The following is a 6,873-nucleotide window of genomic DNA, read 5'->3' as shown; positions in this document are numbered from 1 at the left end:
TCCCCCTCCCCCTCCTCCTCCTCGTCTTTCTTCTCCTCCTTCTCCTTCTCCTTCTCCTTCTCCTTCTCCTTCTCCTTCTCCTTCTCCTTCTTCTTCTTCTTCTTCTTTTTCTTCTTCTTCTTCTTCTTCTTCTTCTCCTCCTTCTTCTTCCTTCTTCTTATTTTTGTGAGACAGCATCTTACCCTGACACCCAGGCTGGAGTGCAGTGGCATGATCATGGCTCACTGCCCTGGACCTCCCAAACTCAGGTGATTCTCTCACCTCAACCTTCTGAGTAGCTGGGACTACAAGTGCGTGCCACCATACCTAGCAAACTTTTTTGTACAGACAGGGTTTCGCCACGTTGCCCATGCTGGCCTTGAACTCCTGGTCTCGAGTGATCCTCCTGCCTTGGTCTCCCAAAGTGCTGGGATTACAGGGGTGAGCCACTGCGCCTGGCTATCTAGCTTTTTCAAATACTATAACTACATCGAAGTATTTGGCTCTGTGTCCTGTTACCACACTCCACACTTCATCTATTTCTATGCTTATCTACCTCTTCTTTTACCCAGTCATCACTAGATAGTGCTTGTACACAAGGAACTATTCCAGATGGTATGAAGGAGACAAAGATTCAGACACCAAATTCTTTATTCTGTAAATTTAGTCTGCTAGGTCAGCCAGGACATTTGTTTGTCCATTCACTTATTCAATTATTCATTCATTCTGCAAATTTTTCTTGAGCAGCCAGTACATATCAGGTCCTGTGTTACATGGCAGTGAACTAAATAGTTGCTGCCTCTATCCATCATGGACTGGATAACAGTGAAGAGCTCTGGTATTGTTGCCAGGCTGACATGGGAAGTAGAGTTCTTAGTGAACTCATAGGAGCGGCACCTCCTTTGTAGATAGGGAAGGCTTCTTCAAACAAGATATGTCTGACACACGAAACATGAGCAGCAGTTAGCCAGTTAAAGGCAGAAATAAGTGCTGCAGGAAGAACATACATAAAGCCTCCGAAGAGAAAGAAAACTTACTGCGTTTGAGAATCCAAACAAAGTTTAATATGGCTGCTTCTGGAGTGTGATGGAGGAGCTGGTGAGAAATAGCCTTCAGCAGAAAAGTGGGTTGGAATTAAAGAAGTATTTTCTATTTAAACTACGTAAGGTAGTAGAACTCTTTTTTCTCAACTATATATATTCACTGTATTGAGGAATTGTTGCTATACAAAAAGCTATGCATATTTAATATATACAACTTAATGAGTCTGAAGATAAGTATATGCCTATGAAATCACCATCACAATCAATGCCATAAACCTATCCATCACCTCTAAAGGTTCCTTCTTGTTCTTTTATTTGTTATTGTTATTATTATTACTTGTGATAAGAACACTTAAGATCAACCCTCTTAGCAAGTTTTTAGGTGTACAATACAGTATTGTTAACTGTAGGCACTATGCTGTGGGTAAACCTGCAGGACCTATTCATCGTGCAAAACTGACACCTTGTGTCTTTTGACAAACACCTTCCATTTTCCCCTCCCCAGCACCTGGCAACCACCATTCTACTCTCTACTTTTATGAGTTTGCCATTTCTAAGATTCTTCATATAAGTAAGTGGATTCCACAGTATTTGTCCTGTGTCTGGTGTATCTTAGCATTATGTCCTTCAGTTTCATTCAGGTTGTCACAAATGGCAGGATTTCATTCTTTGTTAAGGTTGACTAGTATTTCAATTGTATAGGTATACCACATTTTTTTTAATCCTTTGGTCTGTATTTTTAAGGCTCTCTCTGTCTCCTGGGTAGAGAAAAAATTAAATCAGTGGTTTTCCAAATGTTTTCGGGACCAATAGAATCAGCATCATCTGGGAACTTGTTTGAAATGCAAACTTTTGATCCTCTAGATCCTCAGAATCAAAAACTATGGGGATAGGAGCCCACCACTATGTGTTTTAAGAAATGTTTCAGATGATCCCAATGTATGCTCAGGTTTGAGAATAGCTAGATTAAAGAGGAACAAGATTGGGGGAAAAGAGACTATGTAGGATGCTGGGACAATGACTCATGTAAAATTTACCTACGCATAATTTTAATGTGAGCTAGAAGACTCCAGTGTCATGTCAGAGGCACACATCAGCTGCCATATTTGTTTAGAGAAAGCAGGTCAGGCTGAAGGATAGGCTTTTTAGAGAAGGAACCATTGAACTGAGCCTATAGTTTTAACTCTTAATTTACTGTCCTATGTGTTATCTTTTCTGACTATATTCATAATCATAGTTTTGAAAAATTGTTAACTGTAATACCACTAGCTTGATATAACTAGTGACCACTGAGTTGTGCATTATCTTAGTGAAAAATTTCCCAACTAAACATTCTATTGTCATGAAAATGTGTGAAAAATCAATTAACTTTTATATCCTTATGTACATTAATAAAAATTACTAAAATATAACTCATGAATCATATCTGAACATTGCACATCTGTTTTTAATGGCTCATGTATATATAACCAAATGATGATGTCCTTGGTATTCACTGGAAACTCATGCTTGCTAGAGAAATTAATTGTAACATTGCTCGTGCAAAGCATTATACCTGATTTTTCTCCCTCCCTCCCCTCCCTCCTTCCTTCCTTCCTTCGTTCCTTCCCTCCCTCCTTCCCTCCCTCTTGTCTATTTGAGTTGTGACCATTATAAACTTTTAAGCAGAAGCTACTCTCTTTTAACTGTGTAGCATAGAATCGGTACAAAAAAAAATTAAAAATTACATGCTATTTTTCTTGCATATAGTAAACTGGAATCTTTGCAAAGTTTGCATTTCTTTCATGCTCCCATATTTTCTCTCTGGCTTGCCAAAATAAAATCTACTTTTTGCTTTTTATTCCACATAATTAGCACATATTTTAATAAACATTTCTGACATTTCTTAATGCCTCATTATACTTGATTTGTTATCAGCAGCATCTGCAATATTTATTTCTAGAAATGGTGACATTGAAGTTTGGATCATCCAAGTCTTAAAAAAGAAAAACTCTGGGACTTAATCATTGTATATGCACCATGTGTGTTTAGCTTTCTTTTTTTCTCAATTTAAATCTTCTAGTATAAAGTAAGGCCAATGTAAAATATTCAGAAAAATCCTGTAAGAATTGAGCCTAAGAAAGCTGAACAGAGTGAACTTTGCCAAGTCTTTTAAAAAGCCAGCTGTATGCATCTGCTTGTTAACATGTAGCATTATTCTGAGCTGGGAATTGTGTATGCAATTCACAGTGTACATGGGCCGTTTGTCCTGGGAACATATATTGTGACTGCCAAAACTAAATAGAGTTAGCCAGTTCCCATGAGTGGAACATGATGGTCCTGAAACAAAGAGAAAAAACTGAAAATAAAAGTGACTGCTCTGATTGTTAGAGTGGAAAATCAACCAGAAACAGAAGAAAAATATGAACCGAAACTGTTTAACTATTTACAAAACATTTAAATTTAATGATTACTAACAATGACAAAATATTGTAGTGTACCATTTTTCATTTTGGTAAATACTTTGATAAATAACAGGTTTAGAATATTAAAAATAATACATGATATTCAGTGATGTAGTATAACAAGCTATATTATGAATAAAAATATTCATACTTAGTTTAAAATTATAATTAACACTTGTAATTGTTTATTTATGCTAAATATCTAATGAATCTTAGATTCTTTTGAATGACAGATTGATTAGGATTAGGTTCAGAGGCATACAGCAGAAACAACCAACCAAAAAACCCAAAGAGTGCAGGCTTAAATAAGTAAAAACCTAGATAAGCAGTCTGAAGTAATTGGCCCAAGGCTGGTGTGGCAACTCCATGAAGTTTTCAGGGCCTCTAACTTCACACTCTAACCCTTGACATCTCTCAGTTCTACTCTCTTCTTCAAGGTTGAAAGAAGCCTATAGAACTCATTATCAAATCTCTATTCTTGAAAATAGGATGGAAGAAACAAGAAATAAAGGAGCCCCCCTCCAACAATTCATACCCTTCTTCCCCTCATGTGCAAATATTTGCAAATTACCTTTCCCAGATGCAAATGTTTCACATAGCTGCAATCATATTGTATATGTAATGTTGTACTTTCTTCTTAGTTTATAACCCAAATTTTTAATTTAATTCATAATTTCATCTATTAGTCAATCTTCATGCATTCAATAAGTATTAATTGATTATATTCTTTCTATGTGGTGCTAGGTGTAAGTGGTGGATAAGATATGGATTCGCTCCTCATAAAATTTACATATTTAGGTGTTAATAATCTATACAGATTACAGTTCACAGGGACATGACCTTGGACATAGAATGCCATGATATTGCAATGTGTGTTTGGCATTTATCTGTCAATTTTCCATGGATCCTGTTTGGGAAAATATGACTCCTAGTGAGAAAATGTTGATCATGAGTCTCCACTCAGTGGACGGGGATGGAATGATGCTCCGGAAGAAATGATAAGCTCTGCTTCACAGGTCACACAGATCACACACACAATGTACGCATTCATTTTACTAGTAAACAGGATGGTTTTCTACTGATCAGCCAAGAACTCATTTCTGGGATTACCAGACTGCATTTGTGTTTTCTTATCATGTCCCTTAGCAACAATGACAGAGAGTCGCTGCAGTACCAATGATTGCCTTGAAGGCCTTCCTTGTTTTTCCCTTCCTGGGATAATTCCTTCAAATCTTTCATGATTTCTTGGAGTTTCTCTGCTTTTGTTATTGCCTGCCCTTCCAATTATGACTGGGAGTTCTTATAAATGGTTCCACAAAGACTATGTGGAAGAAGATAACTTTGGATGATTATTAGAGAAAGTAAGGGATGTTGTTGTGCAAGTGAAACAATATTGTGTTTAAAGAATTTACAAAATTTATTTCAAGCTTAGCTGTGAAATAAAATACTTTTGCTTGTTATCTTTTGAGTAGATAGTGAACGAATATACCAGTAATGAATTCTTAGTTTTCTAAGTTAATTTTTATTTTAGAAATTTTTTAAAAAATTACAACATTCATAATTACTATAGAAAATCAGAGAAAGTTGTTAGAGATGAAAAATAAGATTGCCTATAACTCAATTATTCAGAGAAAACCATTCTAAATATTTTAATGGCTTATATATTTTAACTACCTCCCTATATACATATAACATTTTTTAACACAAATTGCTTATAATTTGCCACCTGTATTACCTACTCTTATCAATCAAAATAAAACTTAAGCATCCTTCCTTACCAGTAAATATACATAACGTACATTGCTATTTTAATGTCAACATTACTTTACTATTTGAATGAAACATTATATATAGATAGTCATGTTTATTTTTTGTACTATAAATAAAACTTTAATGGAATACTTATACATAAATGTTTGCATACTTGTTAATATTTCCTTAGGAAATATTTTTAGAGATAAGATTTGTAGATTAAGGACAGCACACATTTTAGTACTTTAAAACATAAAACCAAATGGTTCTTCAAGAAAGTTGGACCAGTTATAACAATCACATCCTCAACATGGCATTTTGTTTAATCACTGGGGATATTTGAAAAATATTAATTTATTTTAAAAAATTTTATTTATTTAATATTAAGATTGAAGATACCTGCCTATTTTTGGCTACCTTTTTTTGCAAATTGTTATAAGATTTATTTAACTATTAATTTTTAAAGTAATTTAGTCTTTTGTGATAACATCAGTATCATGCCTTTGCATAACAGGCAGTCGACACATATTTACTGGAGAAGGAATGAAAACAATTGAGACTCTTGTATCACTGTAAGGGTATCATTATAAAGAAAAACATTACTGAAAAGCTTTAGAACTGCCAATTAGTTTTATTGATGGCAGCACCCAAAAGGAACATAGTTCCAGATAGTTCCTGCATTGTTTAATGTCATTTAACTAGACAGTGAATAGAGTTATTTGTAATTTAATTTAGCATAATACAACAGTGCTGTAAGTTGGGGAAACTCTCTTAAAAGAAATTAGGACAGATAGAGAAGAGATGAAAAGATGAGAGTTTAGAATTTAATGTGTAGAGTAACTATGATTAAATGAAAAAATTATGGCATTGATTAAGTAGCTCCATTTTAGACTCTTGGATGGAAAACTCATATACACATTTCTTGGATATTATTTAATATGTTGGTACTTTCTACTATACAAGAGCTCTATAGGCAATTTAATATCCTGAGAAGATTTCTGTGAATTTTATTTGTGACTGTAGTACTTGTTTTTCTATTGCCCAGAGGCCAGCAGTTTTCCAAAATTATACAATGATTGACACCACAGGATAATTTAGTCTTTCTTATTATGCATGTTTACTTAATATGGTACAAAGTTGCTCTTAGAAATGACCCCTGTGCCCGATGAGCTTTAGAAAAGCATAAAACAATCACAATTTCTTTGAACTAGCATTTTATTTTTATTTTTTTTGAGACGGAGTCTTGCTCTGTCACCCAGGCTGGAGTGCAGTGGCGCGATCTCGGCTTATTGCAAGCTCTGCCTGCCGGGTTCACGCCATTCTCCTGCCTCAGCCTCTCCGAGTAGCTGGGACTACAGGCGCCCGCCACCACGCCCGGCTAATTTGTTTGTATTTTTTTTTTAGTAGAGACGGGGTTTCACCGTGGTCTCGATCTCCTGACCTCGTGATCCGCCCGCCTCGGCCTCCCGAAGTGCTGGGATTACAAGCGTGAGCCACCGCGCCCGGCCACTAAACTAGCATTTTAAAAACCACTTTTGGTTTCTATTAATTTTATTTTCAATAAGATAGATTTTCTTCCTGCTGTACATTTGATGATACATAAATTTACTAGCAATGTGACATACTAATTGAACTTGAAATGTAGCAGGTGATTA

Source organism: Hylobates moloch, unplaced genomic scaffold, assembly GCF_009828535.3.
Source record: "Hylobates moloch isolate HMO894 unplaced genomic scaffold, HMol_V3 SCAFFOLD_3, whole genome shotgun sequence".
Classification (NCBI taxonomy): Eukaryota; Metazoa; Chordata; class Mammalia; order Primates; family Hylobatidae; genus Hylobates; species Hylobates moloch.
Note: the sequence above shows the minus strand (reverse complement) of the source record.